The 26654-nt window shown below is 31.8% G+C and overlaps 1 protein-coding gene across 1 annotated transcript in view; it reads right to left on the bottom strand.

Annotated features, from left to right (window-relative positions):
* The window catches only part of LOC119613067, a 38166-nt gene extending 11800 nt beyond the window's left edge, over window positions 1-26366 (bottom strand). Inside the window, exons 1-2 of the mRNA XM_037969004.1 lie at window positions 26134-26366; window positions 25919-25993 (exon numbers count right to left, since the gene is read on the bottom strand). The gene's annotated coding sequence lies outside the window, so the exon portion shown is untranslated. The remainder of the gene's footprint in view (window positions 1-25918; window positions 25994-26133) is intronic.
* Between the last annotated feature and the right edge of the window lie 288 nt (window positions 26367-26654).

The raw sequence follows: 26654 nt of genomic DNA, 5'->3' as shown, positions 1-26654 counted from the left end.
TGTAGTCTAGTTTGCTGCCTAGTTTGTACTCTAGTTTGAAGTCTAATTTGTAGTCTAGTTTGTAGTCTAGCTTTTAGTATAGTTTGTAGTCTAGTTTAAAGTCTAGTTTTTAGTCTAGTTTACAGTCTAGTTTGTAGTCTAGATTGTAGTGTAGTTTGTAGTCTAATTTGTAGTATAGTTTGAGATCTAGTTTGTAGTTAATTCTGTAGACTAGTTTGTAGTCTAGTTTGTAGCCAAGTTTTACGTCTAGTTTGTAGTCTGGTTTTTAGTCTAGCTTATAGTCTAGTTTGTAGTCTAGTTTGTTGCCCAGTTTGTAGTTTAGTTTGTAGTCTAGTTCGTAGTCTAGTTTGAGTCTACTTTGTAGTCCAGTTTGTGGTCTAAATTGTAGTCTAGTTTGTAGTCTAGTTTGTAGTCTAGTTTGTAGTCCAGTTTGTAGTCTTGTTTGTAGTCAAATTTGTAGTCTAGTTTGTAGTCTATTTTATAGTATAGTTTGTAGTCTAGTTTGAAGCCTATTTTGTAGTCTAGGTTAGAGTCTAATTTGTTTGTCTAGTTTGCAGTCCAGTTTGTGAACTAGTTTGTAGTGTAGTTTGTAACCTATTTGTAGTCTACTATATAGTTTGTAGTCTAGTTTGAAGACTAGTTTGCAGTTTGCAGTCATAGTCATAGGCTAGTGATAGTCTAGTCATAGTCTAGTCATAGTCTAGTCATAGTCTAGTCATAGTCTAGTCTAGTCTAGTCTAGTCTAGTCTAGTCTAGTCTAGTCTAGTTAGTCTAGTCTAGTCTAGTCTAGTCTAGTCATAGTCTAGTCATAGTCTAGTCATAGTCTAGTCATAGTCTAGTCATAGTCTAGTCATAGTCTAGTCATAGTCTAGTCATAGTCTAGTCATAGTCTAGTCATAGTCTAGTCATAGTCTAGTCATAGTCTAGTCATAGTCTAGTCATAGTCTAGTCATAGTCTAGTCATAGTCTAGTCATAGTCTAGTCATAGTCTAGTCATAGTCTAGTCATAGTCTAGTCATAGTCTAGTCATAGTCTAGTCATAGTCTAGTCATAGTCTAGTCATAGTCTAGTCATAGTCTAGTCATAGTCTAGTCATAGTCTAGTCATAGTCTAGTCATAGTCTAGTCATAGTCTAGTCATAGTCTAGTCATAGTCTAGTCATAGTCTAGTCATAGTCTAGTCATAGTCTAGTCATAGTCTAGTCATAGTCTAGTCATAGTCTAGTCATAGTCTAGTCATAGTCTAGTCATAGTCTAGTCATAGTCTAGTCATAGTCTAGTCATAGTCTAGTCATAGTCTAGTCATAGTCTAGTCATAGTCTAGTCATAGTCTAGTCATAGTCTAGTCATAGTCTAGTCATAGTCTAGTCATAGTCTAGTCATAGTCTAGTCATAGTCTAGTCATAGTCTAGTCATAGTCTAGTCATAGTCTAGTCATCATAGTCTAGTCATAGTCTAGTCATAGTCTAGTCATAGTCTAGTCATAGTCTAGTCATAGTCTAGTCATAGTCTAGTCATAGTCTAGTCATAGTCTAGTCTAGTCTAGTCATAGTCTAGTCATAGTCTAGTCATAGTCTAGTCATAGTCCTAGTCCTAGTCTAGTCATAGTCCTAGTCATAGTCTAGTCATAGTCTAGTCATAGTCTAGGTCATAGTCTAGTCATAGTCTAGTCATAGTCTAGTCATAGTCTAGTCATAGTCTAGTCATAGTCTAGTCATAGTCTAGTCATAGTCTAGTCATATCTAGTCATAGTCATTATCTAGCCAATTCCAATTTAGTTATATTTTACTTTTTTGCTTTCTACGTTACACTGTGCCACTTTGCTACTGCCTGTTTTGATATTTTATCAACACCTACCTTTAGGCGTTTTATCAAAGAAGGGTTTAACCACTTAAAAACTCGTTTTGTTGTGACTATTTTTTTCTAACTTAAGAATTTATGCAAATTTATTTGTTAATTTATTTGTCATGCTACTTTTTTTAAAAATTATCTAGTTTTTGTAGTTGTTTTCAAAAAAACTCAAATTAGGTCATTTTAGCTATTTCTGGTTCTTGATTTTGTAGACAAATTACAAGCTTTTTATATGAAAATAAATAAATGTTAATGAATATTATTGATTCTAGATACCAAACAAGATTTTTAATAAAAATAAAACAGTGGGCAGTGTAGTCTAGTCCAGCGGCATAGGTTTTTTTATTTTCTATATTTTGCAAATTTTTTGAATTTCAGCTTTAAGCTTTATTTTCATCTAATCCACTGTTCGCCTTTTTAACACTTTATTATAACAATCTATTACCAATTTTAAAAATATTGGTTATAAATTTTTTGTTCAAGTTGTTAGTTTTTATTTCAATCGCTTGAATGTTGTTTAAAGGCTTGGCGCACTTTTCAAATTATTTGTACTGGACAGACACAGGGCAGGTTAGTGAGCAGTGCCCACTTATAAAACCATAATTTATTCTGACTTGTAACATACCGATCTTATTGACTGTCAAACTATTTACTTAAAATACCGGCAACAAGCAGGGTTTTGAATACAAATAATATGTTTATTTTTATTAAACAAAAAAACACCAGCAAATAAATATTTAGTTTTGCTTTATTTAATGTTTAATACTTGACATTGATTAATTGTAGACAAATATATAAAAATTAACTGAAATAGTTTGAAAATGTGACCAAATGGTAGTGAATGGAATAAAGTAGAGATTTAATTAGAAGTTTGAAATTGAAAAGGGAGTTATACTTTTAGAGTCTAGTTTGTAGTATAGGTTGTAGATTAGTTTGAAACCTGGTTTGTAGTTTACTTTGTGGTATAGATTGTAGTCACTGTAATAGTAACGTTTGTAGTCGAATTTGAAATCTGATTTCTGGTTCAGTTTGTAGTATAGTTTCTAATCTTGTTTATAGTCTGTTTGAATTCCAGTTTGTAGTCCAGTTGGTCGTCTAGTTTGTAGTCCAGTTTGTAGTCTAGTTTGCAATGTAGTTTGTGGTCTATTATGAAGTCAAATTTGTAGTCTTGTTTGCAGTCTGGCTTTTTGTCTGGTTTGTAGTCTATTTTGAATTCAAATTTGTAGTCTAGTTTGTAGTCTAAGTAATTAGTAATACAATATGTAGTTGAGTTTGTAGTTTTGTTTGCAATATAGTTTGTGGTCTATTTTGGAGTTTTCTTTGTAATCTAGTTTGTATTTCAGTTTGAAGTCTAGTTTGTAGTCTAGTGTATAGTTTATTTTGGAGTTTTCTTTGTAATCTAATTTGTAGTCAAGTTTATAGTCTAGTTTGTAGTCTAGTTTCTTGTCTACTTTGCAATCTAGTTTCTATTCTAGTTTGTAATCTAGTTTGTAGTATAGTTTGTAGTCTAGTTTGAAGTCTTGTTTGTAGTCTAGTTTGTAGTCTAGTTTGTTATCTAGTTTGTAGTCTAGTTTGTAGTCTAGTTTGTAGTCTAGTTTGTAGTCTAGTTTGTAGTCTAGTTTGTTGTCTAGTTTGTAGTCTAGTTTGTAGTCTAGTTTGTAGTCTAGTTTGTAGTCTAGTTTGTAGTCTAGTTTGTAGTCTAGTTTGTAGTCTAGTCTGTAGTATAGTCTGTAGTATAGTTTGTAGTATAGTTTGTAGTATAGTTTGTAGTATAGTTTGTAGTATAGTTTGTAGTATAGTTTGTAGTATAGTTCGTAGTATAGTTTGTAGTATAGTTTGTAGTATAGTTTGTAGTATAGTTTGTAGTCTAGTTTGTAGTCTAGTTTGTAGTCTAGTTAGTAGTCTAGTTTGTAGTCTAGTCTGTAGTAAAGTTTGTAGTATAGTTTGTAGTATAGTTTGTGGTATAGTTTGTAGGATAGTTTGTAGTATAGTTTGTAGTATAGTTTGCAGTATAGTTTGTAGTATAGTTTGTAGTATAGTTTGTAGTATAGTTTGTAGTATAGTTTGTAGTATAGTTTGTAGTATAATTTGTAGTATAATTTGTAGTATAATTTGTAGTATAATTTGTAGTATAGTTTGTAGTCTAGTCATAGTCTAGTCTAGTCATAGTCTAGTCATAGTCTAGTCATAGTCTAGTCATAGTCTAGTCATAGTCTAGTCATAGTCTAGTCATAGTCTAGTCATAGTCTAGTCATAGTCTAGTCATAGTCTAGTCATAGTCTAGTCATAGTCTAGTCATAGTCTAGTCATAGTCTAGTCATAGTCTAGTCATAGTCTAGTCATAGTCTAGTCATAGTCTAGTCATAGTCTAGTCATAGTCTAGTCATAGTCTAGTCATAGTCTAGTCATAGTCTAGTCATAGTCTAGTCATAGTCTAGTCATAGTCTAGTCATAGTCTAGTCATAGTCTAGTCATAGTCTAGTCATAGTCTAGTCATAGTCTAGTCATAGTCTAGTCATAGTCTAGTCATAGTCTAGTCATAGTCTAGTCATAGTCTAGTCATAGTCTAGTCATAGTCTAGTCATAGTCTAGTCATAGTCTAGTCATAGTCTAGTCATAGTCTAGTCATAGTCTAGTCATAGTCTAGTCATAGTCTCGTCATAGTCTAGTCATAGTCTAGTCATAGTCTAGTCATAGTCTAGTCATAGGCTAGTCATAGGCTAGTCATTGTCTAGTCATAGTCTAGTCATAGTCTAGTCATAGTCTAGTCATAGTCTAGTCATAGTCTAGTCATAGTCTAGTCAGAGTCTAGTCATATTCTAGTCGTAGTCATATATTTTTTTCTCTTAACATAAAATCTTGACTTTACACCTTTTTCACAATTTACCACATTTCATCAGCAGTAGTAGTTATCCTCTTCCAAAATGTTCTCATGAAAAAATATAAAATTTTTTCTTTATTTAACTCCTTAAATCTTATGTTTTCGCTTAAATCCCTTTGCTACTGTTTAACACTTTCTTAAACTTTTTATCATCCAACCATTATTTTTCATATACATATTTTTTCTATATTTTTACTCCTTTTTTGCATAACAAATAATAGCTGCTGCTGTTGTTGGTGGTGGCATCTTTACCTTGATCTGCATAATGTCTGCATTTCACTTAAAATTATCTAGTTTTTCAGAACAGAAGCCAAACACAACAAAATCATCATCACCATCAACAGCATCATTATATGCTGGTTACATATTCTTCTTGTCTTCATTTAGCATTTTACTATTACTTTTTTTCTACTAGCCTTCAAAAGCATTAGAATAATTTTGCTCATCATATTCAGGTTTGAGCTTTTTTCTTTTTTTGTCAGAGATGATGATTTTCTTGTGGATAATATACATATTTATGCAATTTCCCTTGACATTTTGGCCAACACCTAGAGTTTTTTGTTTGTTTGTTTTTACTATTTTCGGATGATTTTAGATAAATAAGTATATTATGAATATGTATGAAGAGATTAACCCTTTAAAGGACGAACAAATTTATAATTTTAAAATTGTTTCAGAATCAAGTTAATTTCTTATCCAGTAAGTTGGCAGATTACTTCAATTAATTCCGTTTTGAATACTTTCTCATCTTTCTTATTTGTCTCATTTCCGCGATATAATTATCATCTGAGGGTTAAAAACATACATTTTCTTCTACGTTGCTTTAACTTAAAGTGTTTATAATTTTCATGCATTTAATTTTTACTTCTAATCCATGTTGTTTTTAAATTTTAAACTTTTTTCAATGGCCTCCTTTTTTATGTCATTTTTGGTCCTTTTTTTCTTGCTTATATATATAAAAATCCTTTTTTTTCATAGAAACATAATAATGATGAAAACCATATCATGCTGTTTGTCGACAGCGAATAGATGGAAACAGAAAGCAAAAGCTACAGCTGGGAGTTGAAAATTCATAGAAAATGTGTAAGAGATAGAAGAATATTTTGCATAAAATAAAAGAAATGATGAAAAATTGCATCATTATGAAATTTATGAATATTTCATAGTCATTGAAGATGCATGAATGTATGTATATAAATACATATGTATGTATATAAAGAATACAGAAAGGTGAATTAATATTGCTTGAACAAAAAAGGAATTTAATAGAGAGGACATATTAAAACCTATATTTTTTTAAAGATTTATAATAAACATATTTCATGATACTTGCAGACTATAGCACGGAGTATAAAAATGGTTGGATATTAGTCTAGACTATAGTTCACACTTAAATCCAGACAAAAGTCCAGGCTATAGTCCACACTATAGGACAGAGTATAGCCTGACTACAGTTCAGACTATAGGGCAGAATGTAGTTTAGACTATACTATAGACTTAAGCTTAAATTATAGTTCAGAGTATAGTTTTAACTGTAGCCCACTCTGTAGGACATACTATCTCCAGATTATAGTCCAGACACTGGATCAGATTATAGTACAGACTATTGACCAGAATATAGTCCAGACTATAGCGCACATTATAGTCTTTACCATACTCGGGACAATAGTACAGATTATAGTTAAGCTATAAAACCATTGACCAGACTATAGACCAAACTATAATACAGAATACAGTTCAGACTATGCTCCAGAATACACATCATATAGTCCAGCATATAGAACTCACTATAGTCCGGACTATAGACCAGACTTTAACAGAGGCTATAGTCCAGAGTATAGTCCAATCTATATACCAGACTATGTTCCAGACAAAAGTCCAGACTAAATATCAGACAATATTCTACGCCTACATATAGTCCGGATTATAGACCTGAATATAGTCGAGACCATAGACCAGACTATAGTACAGAATATAGTTTAGACCATAGAACAGACTATGGTCCAGACTAAAATAGAGTCTAATGTCCAGACTACAATTCAGACTATATTCCAGACTATATATCAGTCTAGCATATAGACCACACTAAAGTCCAGAATATAGACCAGACTATAATTCTGAATAGTGTTCAGACTATAGTCCAGACTATAATTCTGAATATAGTTCAGACTATAGTTCAAACTATAGTCCTGACTATAAACCAGACTATAGTCCAGACTATACATCAGACTACAGTCTTGGCTATAGACCAGACTATAGTACGAACCAGACTATAGTCAGTTCTAGTTCAGTTCTAGTTTAGTTCTAGTTCAGTTTTAGTTCAGTTCTAGTTCAGTTCTAGTTCAGTTCTAGTTCAGTTCTAGTTCAGTTCTAGTTCAGTTCTAGTTCAGTTCTAGTTCAGTTCTAGTTCAGTTCTAGTTCAGTTCTAGTTCAGTTCTAGTTCAGTTCTAGTTCAGTTTTTCAGATTTCTTTTTCAACTCTTAATTTTAATATTATTTTGCTCTAAATACAATAATCAATTATTGGTCCCATATGCTCAGCAGCCAGTTTTTAATAAAAATATTAAAATAGTAATAAAAGAAAATATGGTCATAAAAACTAAAATAACAGCTTTTTACCGTTAACAGCGTAAAGAAAAAAAAAATATTCATGATCAGGCTTAAACATCTAGACTTGGCGAACAAAATACAAAAAACTTTAGCTGCTACCTACTTATGGATTTGTAGTGTTTTATGGCTTAAACTAAAAAACCAAACCAAAAGTGGTAATAACATCTCAGTGCAAACAAGTCTATAGCAAGATAACAAAAAAAAAACTTTCAAATACCCACAGTTAACAGCCAATAGGCTACAAAACTCTAGCTCTATAGCTACTAGCACTCAATGAATATTAAATTCGAGAAGAAAAAAACTATCAAAAGTCAATTGTTTGGTTCCTGGCCTTTAGAATCAATTTCATGGAAATTCTAGTTTATGTATAAGACGATTTGGTGTGTCTTTCTATTACAACTTTTACCATTAAGTCGTGTGTGCTGCTACACTCCAATTCTTGAATCAGAGATTTCAATTTATGTAATTAGAAAAAATAACATTGAACCGCAAAAGAAGAAAGATAAAGACAACAGCAAAAAAACTCAAAAAAAAGTAATCATAAAACTGTAATGTTTTAGTATTAAATGTACTGGTTTCTATTGTATCTTAAGCTAACGTTAGATACTTTTAATATATTTTCTTTTTTTCGGTTCTATCTCCTTGTTGTATTGGTTGGTTGTACCATACATATGGTTAGATAGAGAGTTCATAAAAGTTCATGTTGGTGTTGCTGTTAGAATCCAGTTTAAGTTTTTTTGTTTTCATAAAAATAATAAATATTCATTATTTCTAACTAAAAATAAACACCAAAAACAAAATCCATAAAATTGTGCAAATTCTAGCACTTTTTCTATTCTGTTGAAAATGGAAAATTAAACTTGAAAAAAAAAAAAAAATAAAGTGAGAAAAAATTTATTAACTTTTCTATGCCTGTTGGTTTAGCAGGTTAATTATAATTTGTGGTTTTGGTAAAAATAAATAAAATTTAATTAGAATTGACAGAAATTAAAACAAAAAGTTTTTTTTTCGAATTTCGCACTTTCTAAGTTTACTTTTAAAACATTGTTTATAAATCACATTACTCATCCGATTTCTTTTTACATCACAACAGAGAATATTTCCAGAATTTGGCAAAGATCCCTATAACCAAATACAATACAAATGGACCAGACTATAGAAGACAATGTCCCGACAATTATCCAGATAAAAATATAGACTACAAACGAGACTTTAGTCAAGTACACTAGGTTATAAAGTACTTAGAAAATATGGACAAGACAATAATCTACAGTATAGACGAGACTTTAGTTCAAACTCTAGATGAAACTATAGTCCAGACTATAGACAAGACTATTGCTCATACTGTAGCCTAGACTATAGTCCAGACTACTTTTTAGAATATACAGGCATTATTAGTCAAAACTATAGACTAGGCTATAGTCCCCACTGTAGATGAGAATATACTCCGGACAATAGTTTAGAATTTAGGCTACACTGTAGACGAGCAAGACTGTAGTCGAAACTATAATCTTGATCATAGACGAGACTATAGTCCAGAATATTACAAGACTATATACAAGGCTACAGTCAAGACTACAGACGAGACTATACGAGTCTATTCCAGAATATAGTCCAGGCTAAAGACGAAAATAAAGTCCAGAATATATACTAGACTATAATCCACACTAGACTATTTTCCACACTATAGTCTAAACTATAGACGAGACCATAATCCAGACTATATACAAGAATATAATCCAGACTATACTATAGCTCAGACTATAGGCGAGACTATAGTCCAGACTATAGTGCAGACTATAGTGCAGACTATAGTGCAGACTATAGTGCAGACTATAGTACAGACTATAGTTCAGACTATATTCTCTGGACTATAGTCTGGACTACAGACGAGACTATAGTCCAGACTATAGACGAGACTATAGTCCAGACTATAGACGAGACTATAGTCCAGACTATAGACGAGACTATAGTCCAGACTATAGACGAGACTATAGTCCAGACTATAGACGAGACTATAGTCCAGACTATAGACGAGACTATAGTTCAGTCTATAGACGACATTATAGTCCAGACTATAGACGACACTATAGTCCAGACTATAGACGACACTATAGTCCAGACTAGAGACGACACTATAGTCCAGACTATAGACGACACTATAGTCCAGACTATAGACGAGACTATAGTCCAGACTATAGACGAGACTATAGTCCAGACTATAGACGAGACTATAGTCCAGACTATAGACGAGACTATAGTCCAGTCTATAGACGACATTATAGTCCAGACTATAGACGAGACTATAGTCCAGACTATAGACGAGACTATAGTCCAGACTATAGACGAGACTATAGTCCAGACTATAGACGAGACTATAGTCCAGACTATAGACGAGACTATAGTCCAGACTATAGACGAGACTATAGTCCAGACTATAGACGAGACTATAGTCCAGACTATAGACGAGACTATAGTCCAGACTATAGACGAGACTATAGTCCAGACTATAGACGACACTATAGTCCAGACTATAGACGATACTATAGTCCAGGCTATATATAAGTCGAGTCTATAATTCAGACCTAAGACGAATCTATTTTTCAGACTATAGACGAGATATAGTCCAGATTACAGATGAGATTAATAGATTATAGAATATATATATATATATATATATATATATATATATATATATATATATATATATATATATATATATATATATATATATATATATATATATATATATATATATATATATATATATATATATATATATATATAGACTATTGTCCAAAATAAAGACGAGAGAATAGTCCAAACTATAGTCTAGACTATAGACGAGAAAATTGTCCAAAATAAATTCAAGATTATAGTCCAAACTATAGTCTAGACTATTGAATATACTATCGTCCAAACCATAAATTAGGGTATAGCTCAGACTATAGACTTGACAGAAATCCAGACTATAGACGAGGCAATAATGTGAACTATAGGCGAGCCTGTAGTCCAGATTGTAGACGATAGGCCAGGCTAGCAATTATACCATAGTCCAGTCTATATACGAGACTATGGACTTGTCTATAGTCCAAACGAGCATATAGTTAAGACTATATACAAAACTATAATCCAGACTACAGTCCAGACTATAGATGAAACTATGGTCCATACTATAAACGAGGCTATATTACAGACCATAGACGAGACTATGGTTAAAGCTATAGACGAGTTTATAGTACAGACTATAAACAAGAATATGTTTCAGCTTATGAGTGAGACTATAGTTCTTTTTATAGGCGGTGCAGTCCAGTTTAAAGAGGAGACTACAGTCCGGTTTTTAGGCCAGCCTATAGGCTTGATTACAATCGAAATCACTGATTGAAAGGCTACTTGTTTTGATATTTTTTTTCCTAGTTTTTGTTTTACTCATTTATAGGACTTTGTTTTGCGGCTTTTATTTAAATCCATTTTATTTTATAATTTTCGGTCGATTTTAATAAATAGATTACACTACTTGATCGATTTATTTCATTCCTTTAAAACATGTTGAACAAACTATATATTATAGGGGAATTGCAAATAAAATTATTATTAAGCATCTGCCTTTTTAAAGCATTTTTTTTTTTTGGAAATTTGCATTGTAATCAAAGCAACAAAAAAGTAAATAATCAAAAGTTAAAAATCGTGATTTGTGGATTTTATTTTTTTTAGAAATGAAATTTAAATAATTTGAAATATGACTAGGGAAGTGTAAACCAAAAGGAAATATAAATAATAAGATGACCAGAGTTTTTATTGGCTTCTACACTGATATAGAAAATAATAAAAATAGGGGAATTAGAACAATGGGAAACAAGTGCTTACCACAAGCTTACAAGTAAGGAGCAAAATTGTGAATACAAATTGGAAGAAAGCATATGGAAGAAAGCACCTCTACTTTGCAAGGGAGATATGCACTGGTTAGGCAACTGATTTTAAATCATATTATTTAGGTGCCATTACTAAACAACTTACAAGTAATGAAGTTCAGTATATATTAAAGGTAATAAGAATGGTAAGTAATAGTCGTTGGTAAATAGTCGTTAGTTGACTTTATAACTTCTTAAAATATTAGTTTATTTCGAATTATTAAATTGAAACATTTTTTGCATCTGGTCATCTTAAATTTTAAATTTAATTCAACAATAGAAATTGCATTTTCATAAATAATAAGCATGCAATTGGCATAGGAAAGATGAGGATGATGATGATGGCGATGATTGTGGTTTTTAAAAGCTTGTGAAAATAAGAGGATCATAATGAGGGTATAGGGTTTTTAAAATTGAAATAATAAGGGTATTCACTAAACAAGGAAAATTACAATTTGCAAAAAAAGCTTAAAAAGAATTTAGCAACTTTCGGCCAATAAAGACATAGCACATACAACTATTGCAATTCAAAGTTTCTTTACATGCTGCTGTGAATACCCTTAATACTAAACCTTACACTTTTTGCATTCAAAAACCACACAAAACCACCATCAAAAGAATCGTGAAATGTTTATAGACCAATACTATATTTAGGTTTTTCTTTACAAAGTGTTGAAATAATAAACCAAAAAATTTAAACAAATTGAAAAAATCTATTGAAAACAAAGACTCTAACTAATATTTAATTTCAAAACGGCCACACAAAATTTTCTATAGATGATCCCTAACATGATCTCTATTGAAATTTATAATAAAGCGTGAATCTGTTTTCTGTTTGAGCAGAATATAAAAACGCAAATTCATATATTTTTTTCTAAATTAAAGCGCATTTCGTTTTGGTTTCATGCTGAAAATTAACTTAAAATAAATAAAACAGAGCTGAAATATTAAAAGAGGGGTAATTTACAAAGATTGTATTTCAGTGATAAACAAAAGATCTTTTGTTCTACAAATAAATTGCGTGATGAATTGTTTCTTTAGTGTAAAGGAAGTATCAAATGCAGCAACTGGTAGTTTATATTTTTAACAGAAGCTAAGTATGTATATGTACAAGGGAAGCAGTCAATGGGACAAATGAAATGTCAATTTTATTGACAGATTTTTTAAAAACTGGGCTTTAGACTAGACTATATAGTCTAGTCTATAGTCTAGTCTATAGTCAATTCTATCGAATAATCTATAGTCTATTCTATCGAATAGCATATAGTGTAGTCTATAGTCTAGTCTATAGTCTAGCCTATAGTCTAGCCAATAGTCTAGTCTATAGTTTAGTCTATAGTCTAGTCTAAAGTCTAGTTTAGAGTCTAGGTTATAGTCTAGACTAAAGTCTAGACTATAGACTACGCTGTAGGCTATTCGATAGAATAGACTAAAGGCCAGACTGTAGTCTAGACTAGTCCATATATATAGTCAATTCTATAGTCTAGTCTAGTCTATAGTCTAGTCTATAGTCTAGTCTATAGTCTAGTCTATAGTCTAGTCTATAGTCTAGTCTATAGTCTAGTCTATAGTCTAGTCTATAGTCTAGTCTATAGTCTAGTCTATAGTCTAGTCTATAGTCTAGTCTATAGTCTAGTCTATAGTCTAGTCTATAGTCTAGTCTATAGTCTAGTCTATAGTCTAGTCTATAATCTAGTCTATAGTCTAGTCTATAGTCTAGTCTATAGTCTAGTCTATAGTCTAGTCTATAGTCTAGTCTATAGTCTAGTCTATAGTCTAGTCTATAGTTCTAGTCTATAGTCTAGTCTATAGTCTAGTCTATAGGTCTAGTCTATAGTCTAGTCTATAGTCTAGTCTATAGTCTAGTCTATAGTCTAGTCTATAGTCTAGTCTATAGTCTAGTCTATAGTCTAGTCTATAGTCTAGTCTATAGTCTAGTCTATAGTCTAGTCTATAGTCTAGTCTATAGTCTATGTAGTCTATAGTCTAGTCTATAGTCTAGTCTATAGTCTAGTTCTATAGTCTAGTCTATAGTCTAGTCTATAGTCTAGTCTATAGTCTAGTCTATAGTCTAGTCTATAGTCTAGTCTATAGTCTAGTCTATAGTCTAGTCTATAGTCTAGTCTATAGTCTAGTCTATAATAGTCTAGTCTATAGTCTAGTCTATAGTCTAGTCTATCTAGTCTAGTCTATAGTCTAGTCTCTAGTCTATAGTCTAGTCTATAGTCTAGTCTATAGTCTAGTCTATAGTCTAGTCTATAGTCTAGTCTATAGTCTAGTCTATAGTCTAGTCTATAGTCTAGTCTATAGTCTAGTCTATAGTCTAGTCTATAGTCTAGTCTATAGTCTAGTCTATAGTCTAGTCTATAGTCTAGTCTATAGTCTAGTCTATAGTCTAGTCTATAGTCTAGTCTATAGTCTAGTCTATAGTCTAGTCTATAGTCTAGTCTATAGTCTAGTCTATAGTCTAGTCTATAGTCTAGTCTATAGTCTAGTCTATAGTCCAGTCTATAGTCTAGTCTATAGTCTAGTCTATAGTCTAGTCTATAGTCTAGTCTATAGTCTAGTCTATAGTCTAGTCTATAGTCTAGTCTATAGTCTAGTCTATAGTCTAGTCTATAGTCTAGTCTATAGTCTAGTCTATAGTCTAGTCTATAGTCTAGTCTATAGTCTAGTCTATAGTCTAGTCTATAGTCTAGTCTATAGTCCTAGTCTATAGTCTAGTCTATAGTCTAGTCTATAGTCTAGTCTATAGTCTAGTCTATAGTCTAGTCTATAGTCTAGTCTATAGTCTAGTCTATAGTCTAGTCTATAGTCTAGTCTATAGTCTAGTCTATAGTCTAGTCTATATTCTAGTCTATAATCTAGTCTATATTCTAGTCTAGACTATAGACTAGATTAGACTATAGACTATACAAGAATACTTACTATACTATAAACTATACCAGACCAGACTACAGACAATACTATACTATATTTTCTAACCAGTTAACTCCAAATTTTAATAGGAGGAAACTTAATATGTCTCCATATCCTTTAACTGCTAACGCATATTTTCCCACGTTAAATTTTCCAAACATTTTTTTTAATTTAATTTCCGAAATAGAGCAAAAAGACCACTACAGGTTAAAAGCTATTTTTCTGTTTTTGAACAACAGAAACTTAACTCAACAAAAAAAATTTCCTTTTTGACTTTTGATATATTTTGATTAATGACCACATTTTATGAAATTTGTTGTTTAACATATTTTTACTTTATTTGTCTCGGCGGTGATGATAGAGATAATGATTATGATGTGTTACAATTTTTTTCATACATTTATATAAACAATCAAGTTTTTACAGAAAAAGGCCTAAAGGCAGGGAAACACAAAACTGTCACTTGTTGTCAGTCAGAGCAAGAAAACAAAAACAATATGCGAAAACTTTACGGACTGAGTGATGAGTCTAAAACCGAAACTATTTGTTTAGACATTCATCATTCACTCTTACTAACTCAGTCAGTCCGTCATTCTGTTATTCCCTTCCTTTGAGTTTTGTAGGCCGTTTAGAATTCTAAAACAATATGTTGTAGGTGGATAAGAAGTAGGGGATTTGTTTAGTGATGACCAAAACAATAACAACTATTGTTGCAAATAAAGTCAAGTGAATGAGTGATGACTGTTAGCAAAACAACAACCGCTATAAAGTTGTTGATATTATGATTCTGTTATGCTGTTTGTAAGTCATTGAAATAATGTCTATTCTATAGACTAGATTCTAGTCTATTCTATAGACCTCTAGTCTATGGACTAGACTCTGGTCTATTCTAGTATTCTGTAGACTGGACTCAAGTCTATTCTATAGACTAGACTCAAGTCAATTCTATTGACTAGACTCAAATCTATTCTATAGACTAGATTCTAGTCTATTCTCTAGTCTATTCTATAGACTAGACTCTAGTCTATTCTATAGACTAGACTCTAGTCTATTCTATACACTAGACTCTAGTCTATTCTATAGACTAGACTCTAGTCTATTCTATAGACTAGACTCTAGTCTATTTTATAGATTAGACTCTAGTCTATTCTATAGACTAGACTCCAGTCTATTCTATAGACTAGACTCTTGTCTATTCTATAGACTAGACTCTAGTCTATTCTATAGACTAGACTCTTGTCTATTCTATAGACTAGATTCTAGTCTATTCTATAGTCTAGACTCTAGTCTATGCTATAGACTAGACTCTAGTCTATTCTATAGACTAGACTCTAATCTATTCTATAGACTAGACTCTAGTCTATTCTATAGACTAGACTCTAGTCTATTCTATAGACTAGACTCTAGTCTATTCTATAGACTAGACTCTAGTCTATTCTATAGACTGGACTCTAGTCTATTCTATAGACTGGACTCTAGTCTATTCTATAGACTGGACTCTAGTCTATTCTATAGACTGGACTCTAGTCTATTCTATAGACTAGACTCTAGTCTATTCTATAGGCTAGACTCTAGTCTATTCTATAGACTAGACTCTAGTCTATTCTATAGACTAGACTCTTGTCTATTCTATAGACTAGACTCTAGTCTATTCTATAGACTAGACTCTAGTCTATTCTATAGACTAGACTCTAGTCTATTCTATAGACTAGACCCTAGTCTATTCTATAGACTAGACTCTAGTCTGTTCTATAGAATAGACTCTAGTTTATTCTATAGACTAGACTCTAGTTTATTCTATAGACTTGACTCTAGTCTATTCTATAGACTAGACTCTAGTCTATTCTATAGACTAGACTCTAGTCTATTCTATAGACTAGACTCTAGTCTATTCTATAGACTAGACTCTAGTCTATTCTATAGACTAGACTCTAGTCTATTCTATAGACTAGACTCTAGTCTATTCTATAGACTAGACTCTAGTCTATGCTATAGACTAGACTCTAGTCTATTCTATAGACTAGACTCTAGTCTATGCTATAGACTAGACTCTAGTCTATGCTATAGACTAGACTCTAGTCTATTTTATAGACTAGACTCTAGTCTATTCTATAGACTAGACTCTAGTCTATTCTATAGACTAGACTCTAGTCTAGTCTATTCTATGGACTAGACTCTAGTCTATTCTATGGACTAGACTCTAGTCTATAGAATATACTAGACTCTAGTCTATTCTATAGACTAGACTCTAAACTAGACTCTAGTCTATTCTATATACTAGACTCTAGTCTATGCTATAGACTAGACTCTAGTCTATGCTATAGACTAGACTCTAGTCTATGCTATAGACTAGACTCTAGTCTATTTTATAGACTAGACTCTAGTCTATTTTATAGACTAGACTCTAGTCTATTCTATAGACTAGACTCTAGTCTATTCTATAGACTAGACTCTAGTCTAGTCTATTCTATGGACTAGACTCTAGTCTATTCTATGGACTAGACTCTAGTCTATAGAATATACTAGACTCTAGTCTATTCTATAGACTAGACTCTAAACTAGACTCTAGTCTATTCTATAGACTAGACTCTAAGCTGGACTCTAGTCTATTCTATAGACTAGACTCTAAACTAGACTCTAGTCTATTCTATAGACTAGACTCTAAACTATACTCTAGTCTCTTCTATAGACTAGAGTCTAGTTTAGAATAGACTAGAGTTTATAGAATAGACTATTCTATAGACTAGACTCTAGTCTATTCTATAGACTATACTCTAAGCTAGACTCTAGTCTATTCTATAGACTACACTCTAAGCGAGACTCTAGTCTATTCTATAGACTAGTCTAGCCTAAAGACTGGACTTTAGTCTATTATAGTCTACAAGTGTCAATGATATATTGGTTGTCGGGTTCTCAAAATTCGTTATTGCCGATTATCAAACATCTGCCTTAAAAAAAAGAGAGTATAAGTTGGAAAATGTTATTGTTATTTGTTGTTGTTGGTTATTGTTTTAGATGATATTTGTTTTGTTTAAACAATATAAAAACACCACAAGCAACAAAACTAACTTTTTTTTTGTGCAATAATTTTGATTGTTACAGTTGGTGTTTATGTTGCTGAATGGATGTTGATTTATATGGTTTCATATGACAAGTTTTGTTTAGTAAATAATTTTTTAATTAAAAACAAAAAGTTGAGGAAAAAAACAAAAAAAAAAAAACTTTTTAAAGGTGACATGGTAATAAAGAAAAATAATAGAAAACAACAACAACAAGAATAATGTATAATCCATCAAAATAGAAAAATAAATAAGGCCATAAACTAGAAAACAAAAGGAATAGCTTTTCACTAGAAATTTGGTTTAGCATACAAAAGTTAAAGAGCAGATTTTTTAATTAAAGTAAAAGCTTTAAAGCTTTTGAAAGCTTAGCGATAAGGGGTCAGCATAGAGAGAGGCTTAAAGCTAATGATTAATTAAAACAGTGTTAGTAGCTTATATCTCTTGGCCCTTAAAAGCTAGGACTGCCGAACACTGTTTCTGCTGTAGTAAAATTGGGCTTTAAAGTTTAATTTTAAGCTTTTCATAAACATAATTTTCCAATATTTTCATTTCTTTTATAAATTTTATTATTTACCATTGCATAGTAAATTAGGTTTTCTCCTTGATTTATAATTTGTAACCAATTTTGCTCATTTTGTTTTCTGTAGTTTATGGTATTTCTCTTTTTTTCGGTAGGTAATCAATTTTTTCTACAACTATTCAGTTAAGTTAACTCTGTGCCACAGAAAATTGCAGATATTCTTTTTTTTTTAGTTTGAACAGAAAACATATTTTCTCATACAAATTCTTGTCGAGATATTGGCGGTATATTTTCTATAAATCAACAATATTGTACGTTGCTTATAATAAAATACAATGGAATGATGAAACGTACTATATGTATGAATGAATGAAAGAATGAATGAATGCATCAATGAGTGACTGAGTAGTGACTGCACAGTATTCAGTATGCAACACGCGCATTTTGCAATCAAAGTCAATCGTTGACGATGTTATACCAATCTTTAAAGTTGGAAACATATATAAAGTTGAAAATGAAGATTCAATCGTCTTGTGGAAAAGCAAATATAAAATACACTGAAAAAAATTGAACTTAAAAGAACTCTTTCTAAACATATTTTCCAACTACAGGCCACACATTCCTCAACTGCACCTTTAACAGCTTGGAAAAAAAAACTGTTCTCTATGATGTTTACAAGTCTTTTTATCCACACTTTTTCTTTCAGTGTTTTATTCTATTCATTTTATATGACTGCCAGGCATCACATATTTATAGAATATGATTTCTTTACATTTTCTACATTACAGATTTCTCCTGTTCAATACTTGCTTTACTTTTTTTTTGTAAAAATTTAACATTTTTGAAGTACATTCAATATACAATTTCATTTTGTATTATAATGATTTTCAATAACATATATTTTTTCTTACTTATAACTTCTGCTTCTACTCCTGATTACCAGGAATAGTATTGTGCATGTGAAATATCCGAGTTACTTTATATAGTTAGTTAGGTACGTGACAAGGAAATCAAATCAAATTGTGATTTTTTTTATTAAAAAAAATTAAACAAAATATTTTTTTAAATTGTTTACATATGTCGAATAGTGAAATGGGAATTAGAGGACTCCTAAGGATATTTTACTTTTGTATTTTATTTTACTCTACAAATAATTTAAAGTTTGAGTACAATTTTGTAAAATAATTCCAAAATTAGATAAGACAACAGATTAGACGCAAGACTAAACAATAAACTAGCCGGGACCCTGCAAAAAGACTATAAACTATGATAGACTAGACACTGGATTCAGGAATGAAAAAAACAGACTGCACTATAGGGAACAAGTTCTTGACTCGACTCCTCTCTAGATTTTGTACACTATACACTAGAACAAACTCTAGATTAGATTATTAAATAGGCACTATGCTAGGCTCTATACTATACTCTAAACTAGACTCTATACTAAGCTCCATACTAGACTCTAGACCCTAGACTAGACTCCAGACTAGACTTTAGACTAGACTCTAGATTCTAGATTAGACTCTAGACGAGACTCTATACTAGACTCTAGACTAGACTAGACAATAGACTAGACTCTAGACTAGACTCTAAACTAGACTCTATACTAGACTCTAAACTAGACTCTATACTAGACTCTATACTAGACTCTATACTAGACTCTAGACAAGACTCCATACTAGACTCTAGACTAGACTCCAGACTAGACCCTAGACCAGACTTTATACTAGACTCTAGACTAGACTCTAGACTAGACTCCAGACTAGACCCTAGACCAGACTTTATACTCGACTCTATACTAGACTCTAGACTAGACTCTATAATAGACTCTAGACTAGACCTTATAATAGACTCTAGACTAGACTCTAGACTAGACTCTATAATAGACTCTAGACTAGACTCTATACTAGACTCTAGACTAGACTCTATACTAGACTCTATACTAGACTCTAGACTAGACTCTAGACTAGACTCTATACTAGACTCTAGACTAGACTCTATACTAGACCTTATACTAGACTCTATACTAGACCTTATACTAGACTCTATACTAGACTCTAGACTAGACTCTATACTAGACTCCAGACTAGACTCTAAACTAGACTCTATACTAGACTCTAAACTAGACTCTATACTAAACTCTAAACTAGACTCTATACTAGACTCTAGACTAGACTCTATACTAGACTCTATACTACATTCTAGACTAGACTCTATACTAGACTCTAAACTAGACTCTATACTAGACTCTAGACTAGACTCTATACTAGACTCTATACTAGACTCTATACTAGACTCTATACTAGATTCTAGACTAGACTCTATACTAGACTCTAGACTAGACTCTAGACTAGACTCTATTATAGACTCTATACTAGACTCCAGACTAGACTCTATTATAGACTCTATACTAGACTCCAGACTAGACTCTAAACTAGACTCTATACTAGACTCTAAACTAGACTCTATACTAGACTCTAAACTAGACTCTATACTAGACTCTATACTAGACTCTAGACTAGACTCTATACTAGACTCTAGACTAGACTCTATACTAGACTCTAGACTAGACTCTATACTAGACTCTAGACTAGACTCTATACTAGACTCTATACTAAACTCTAGACTAGACTCTATACTAGACTCTAGACTAGACTCTATACTAGACTCTAGACTAGACTCTATACTAGACTCTAGACTAGACTCTATACTAGACTCTAGACTAGACTCTATACTAGACTCTAGACTAGACTCTATACTAGACTCTAGACTAGACTCTATACTAGACCTTATACTAGACTCTCTACCATATTCTATACTAGACTCTTTACTAGACTCTATACTAGACTCTATACTAGACTCTATACTAGACTCTATACTAGACTCTTTACTAGACCCTGTACTAGACTCTTTACTAGACTCTACTCTTGACTCTAGACCAGACTCTACTCTTGACTCTAGACCAGACTCTACTCTTGACTCTAGACCAGACTCTAGACTCTATACTAGACTCTACTCTTGACTCTAGACCAGACTGTAGAGTAGACTCTAGATCAGACTCTAGACTAGACTCTAGGCCAGACTCTAAGCTAGACACTAGACTAGACTACAATCTAGACTAGACTCTAGACTAGACACTAAACTAGACTCTAGACTAGACTCTAGATTAGACTAAACTCTAGACTTGACTAGGCTCTGGACTAGCCTCTAGACTAGACTCTAGACTAGACTCAAGACTAGAATCTAGAGAAGACTCTAGACAAGACTATAGACAAACTCTAGACTAGACTCTATGCAAGACTTTAGACTACACTCTAGACAAGACTCTAGACAAACTCTATACTAGACTCTATACTAGACTCTAGACTAGACTCTATACTAGACTCTAGACTAGACTCTATACTAGACTCTCTACTAGACTCTATACTAGACTCTAGACTAGACTCTATACTAGACTCTCTACTAGACTCTATACTATACTCTATACTAGACTTTATACTAGACTCCATTCTAGACTCCATACTAAACTTTATACTAGACTCTATACTAGACTCTATACTAGACACTATACTAGACACTATACTAGACTCTATACTAGACTCCCTATTATACTCTATACTAGACTCGATAATAGACTCCATATTAGACTCTATACTAGACTCCCTATTAGACTACATGCGAGAGACTCCATACGAAACTCCATATTAGACTCTATACTAGTCTCTGTATTAGACTCTAGAATATACTCTATACTGAACTCTATTCTAGACTGTATATAAGACTCTATACTAGACTCCATACAATAATCTGCACCTTAGATTAGACTCTGTTCTGGAGTCTATACTTTAGACTTTATTCTGGGCAAACATTCATACTATAACTTGATTCTAGACTAGACTCTAAGTATATAAGACTTTAGATACGATTTTAGAGTTCATAATAGTCTAGACTATACTCAATACTAAAATGAGGGCTGGGCTCTAGACGAGGCTCTGGACTTTATAATGATTTCTAAACTTTTAACCAAACTCTAGACAAGTATTAGGCTTTAAACCAGTTTCTAGACGCAACTCCAGAATCTAGACCTAATTCTTTACTAGTCTTTGTTTGGTGCATTCGATTTTCTTCATATTTTTTTAACATTTCAAACTTTAGTTATTCCCATTTCAAAACCTTATTGTCTCAATACTCCACCCTAGAAAAACTTCTTTAGTTATACCAAGTACTTTGCAAGTTCTCTAAGCATTTTGCAAGAAAATAAGAGTATGTTAACACTTATAATATAATTCCCAAGTACACATCTTTATTCAACTACTTCATTTTTTTTTTTTTGCTTCTATATAAAGGAGGAGTGTTAGAAAAGCGATTATTACATTGTCATTTGCACTTGAATTGCACAGCTAAGAAATAGGGAGAGTTGGAAACCACTCATATTTTTTGTGTATAAAATAAAGCAGTCGACTACTCCAAGAAATAAATTGAAATTGCAACTAAATGTACATTACTGAGTTGTTTTTTTTTTGTCATAAAATATTAGGAAAAAAACTTGCAATTTAAATACAATGACTACTTGGGAAGACAAAAAGCTGTCAATGTAAAGAGGGGGACAGACAGAACATATTTGGAAGTGTAAAAAAAAAAAGAAAATAAATAAAATAACTCTCAGCTTTTATATAGAAAATGATTTTCTTTTTATTACTACTGGCTGCTGACTATTATATATTTTTTATGATATTTTTATATGGAAACAAAAAAATCCCCAGTAAGAGTCATATGAATGAATTTGAAACTTAGTATTCCTGCTGTGAATATGTGTATGAGAGTGGTTTTTTTTAAGAAGTTGTTAAAGCTGTTGAATTGTAATGACGAAAATACGTAAATAATCTAACAAACGTCTATAGATGTTAAACAGGTGGCTCTTTAAAAGCAAGGTTTTATATAATAGTTTAAAAATCTGAATTCAACCATTACTTTAAATATTCTATTCTTTATTATGGTCAAAACTTTTTAAAAATCGTGTTCAATTTCTTTTGGAACCACAATTTTATAGCGCTTACTGTTTATCTTTGTGTTTATCGTCATCATTTTAATAATCATAATATCTGTTAGTCTATATGTAAGTCTATCTATGCGTATATCTGTACTCCCCTCTGCAAACATCTGTCCCTATGTCGGTGCGTCCGTCCGTCCGTTTGTCTGTTAGTATTCACCAATCTATGTTTGTTTTTTCTTTATATCTATCTAAGTACTTTGTTAGTTGGCGTTTTGCAAAGTTTCTTCTTGTCTAAAATGCTGAGCCAGCCATTCGTTTTTTTTTTCTATAAATGTATTCAAAAATAAGCAGCAGCAAAAAAAATCATATTTTTTTCATTATATTTATAATAGGTATTCAGACAGTCAGTCAGTACACATAGTGATTTTCATACTTTCAAGTTGTTGGGATTATAAAAAAGCCAAACGGCGAGAGAGGCAGAAGTAGTAGTCTTTGTAGTTGTAAAGCCATGGCTAGAAATGGCGTTGACAGTTGATAACTTCTTTTTGTAGGAAGTCTTATTGTATTTACGTCTATTTTATTTTATTTATATTATTTTTATCTTAAGCTGTCTCCCCGTCTATAAGATTGTCTAAAACGTAATTTTGAAATTAACAAAAAAATAAAGATATTTTAAAAGAGCTTTGCTTTTTTTCTTGAAGATTATGAAATTAAAGGAAATAAAAATATTAACCAAGATTTTAAAATGATTTAATGGCAAAAAAAAAAAAACATTTTTTTTGAAAACGTTGTAGGCTTTACTAAGCAGAAGTAGAGGAAAATAGATATTTAAAACGGAATAATAATTCGTCATAGTTCCACAACAAAATATGGAAGGCTACTTAAGCAGAAATTGTCTTTAGAACAACGGGAAGAGTCTGCTCTAGATTTTAGTACAGAGTCTAGTATAGAGTCTAGAAGAGAAGAGTGTAGTGTAGAGCCTAGTATAGAGTCTAGCATAGGTCTAATCTAGAGTCTACTCTAGAGTCTAGTATAGAGTATAGTCTAGAGTCTAGTCTAGAGTCTAGTATAAATTCTAGTATAGAGTATAGTATTGAGTCTAGTCTAGAGTCTAGTCTAGAGTCTAGTTTAGAGTCTAGAATAGAGTCCAGTATAGAGTCTAGTATAAAGTCTAGTATAGAGTCTAGTATAGAGTCTAGTATAGAGTCTAGTCTAGTATAGAGTCTAGTATAGAGTCTAGTATAGAGTCTAGTATAGAGTCTAGTAGAGTCTAGTATAGAGTCTAGTATAAAGTCTAGTATAGAGTCTAGTATAAAGTCTAGTATAGAGTCTAGTATAGAGTCTAGTATAGAGTCTAGTATATAGCCTAGTATAGGGTCTAGTATATAGTCTAGTATAGGGTCTAGTATATAGTCTAGTATAGGGTCTAGTCTAGATTCTAGAATAGAGTCTAGTATAGAGTCTAATATAAAGTCTAGTATAGGGTCAAGTATAGAGTCTAGTATGGGGTCTAGTATAGAGTATAGTGTCTAGTATAGAGTCTAGTGTACAGTCTAGTATAGAGTCTAATCTAGAGTATAGTATAGAATCAAGTCTGGAGCCGGATATAGTATCTAGTCTAGAGCTTAGTATAGAATCTAGTCTAGAGCCTGGTCCAGAATCTCAAGTATTGTCCAAAGAGTCTAGTCTATAGTCTAGAGTCTAGAGTTTAGTCTAGTCTAGTCTAGAGTCTAGTCTAGTCTAGTCTAGAGTCTAGTCTAGTCTAGTCTAGTCTAGAGTCTAGTCTAGTCTAGAATCTAGTCTAGTCTAGTCTCGAATCTAGTCTAGAGTTTAGTCTAGTCTAGAATCTAGTCTAGAGTCTAGTCTAGAGTCTAGTCTATAGTATAATTTAGAGTCTAATCCAGAGTACAGTTTAGAGACTAGTCTAGAGTCTAGCCTAGGTTGTTGTCGAGAGTTCAGTCTAGACTCCAGTCTAAAGTCTAATCTAGAATCTATCTAATCTTTAGTCTAGAATCTATTATAGATTCTATTCTAGTCTTTAGTTTAGCCTCAATCAGAATGATTGTTTATAATGTTTTGATCAGACACTAGTCTGGGATCAATGCTAATACTTCTTTAGAACGCTAGTCTAGTCTTTAGTTAATTGTATCGATCAGACATTAGTTCGGGTCCTGCACTTATGCTTTGTCTAAGTCCGACACTAGTCGATCTTTCAATCAGCTTCTGTGCTAGACGCTAGTCTAATATCTCTGTCAAAACACTGAACTAGTCTAGGAGAAAATCTGATCTAATGTCTTCGCCAGACACTAGTCAGTTGTCTCGATAATTCTAGTGCTTTGATCAGATTATAGTCCATTGCACTGTCTCGAACAAACACTAGCCTAAAGTCTTGGTCAGACCTTGGGAGAGATTAGTTTCGATCATATACTGTATATATTATTATAGTGCTTTGATCGAATATTATTGGAGTGTATTTTATCGATTAGACACTGGACTAGTGTTTTCCTCATTCAAGTGTCTTTATTAGAGGCTTCACTAATATTTTGATTAGACACTGTTCTAGTGCCTCGAATTAAACTTAGGCTAGTGTATCGATCAGACTCTCTAGATCAGAATGAGAAACTAGTCTCTGATTGAGAAACTCACTAAGCTATAACTTATGTTCTGACCAAATCAGTAAATTTGCCTAAGGGCCATTACAATTTTACCAGTATTTTTAGTATCATAACTGACCTTGCTTAACAGAAAAACTATTATATAAACAAATAGTTCAAAACTTATTTTCATTGCGCACTGACATACTTTATCTAACTGTTATACACACTTTTTATAAACAATTTTATCGTTTTGTCATTATTCTGTCCCTCGTTCTCCTTTTCTTTTCCTAACAATTTTCATAACAATTTCATTTATTTATTTTTATGTATCAGTTTCCTTCTGTTGATGGCTCTAAACTTTTCATAAAGGAAATTGATATTGTGTTATAAAACTTTTCGGTTAAAAGTTTTGCCAAAAAAAAAAAAGCAAAATGGAAGTAAAATTGAAAAGCAAAAATTTTAAACTGAAATTAATTTTCGTTGCAAAAGTTTTGCATTATTATTGTTATTGAGCATTTCAATGGTAGAAAACTTAATTAAGTATTTGAAAATTTCACATTAAAAAGAAAAACTTACCTTTTTCTTTTAGCACTTAGGAAGCAGTCATTATTAAGCGGGGTTGGTTGTCAAACATAAGTACAAACAGAAAACCTGAAAAAATAAATAAAAAAGAAAAATTCAAAATTAGTTAAAAAGAAAATAAAATAGAAATGTAAAGAAGAAAAGGCAATAAATTAAAAGAAGTTTAGTCCAATCAAAACATAAAAACGTTTAATTTCTTAAAAGCTGACCTTGACTTAAGCCACGTTTTTGTATTGTTTTTGTTGCTGCTAACTTAAAAACAAAACTTTTTTTTTAGTGTTTCCAATTTGTTGTTGTTTGTTCGTTTGCTGCTGCTTTTGGCCAACAAGTTAATGACGCACAGTCATTGACTTTGTATCAAGTTCAAACGTCGTTTGCTGTTGGTTGCTTGATTTGTTTGTTTGGCAGCAGATTTGTTGCTGGCGGTTTGCTTGTCAATGAATGAATGAATAAATTTTTACGAAAATTTTTGAAGACTTTGGAAGCAACCAATCGTATTACTAGTACTATCATAGAGAAGAGAGTTTAAATTAATCAAATTGTTTATTTTGTTAGTAATCTCTATAAAAATTTTATTATTTATAAACAATATCAGTAAATTTGTAAATAATTAAAATTTTGTGTGTGTGTGCGTATGCGTTATTTTGGTGATAACCTGTTTATTTTTTTTATCGATTTTTAATCATATAAAAATCTTTGAAATTTTTATTCATTTGTTTAGTCATGTGCG

The sequence above is a fragment of the Lucilia sericata genome, unplaced genomic scaffold (assembly GCF_015586225.1).
Source record: "Lucilia sericata isolate MDLA Ls3-8-SP2 unplaced genomic scaffold, ASM1558622v1 Contig001957F_arrow, whole genome shotgun sequence".
Classification (NCBI taxonomy): Eukaryota; Metazoa; Arthropoda; class Insecta; order Diptera; family Calliphoridae; genus Lucilia; species Lucilia sericata.
The sequence above is the reverse complement of the archived record's forward strand: the minus strand, read 5'-3'. Positions and strand labels throughout refer to the sequence as shown.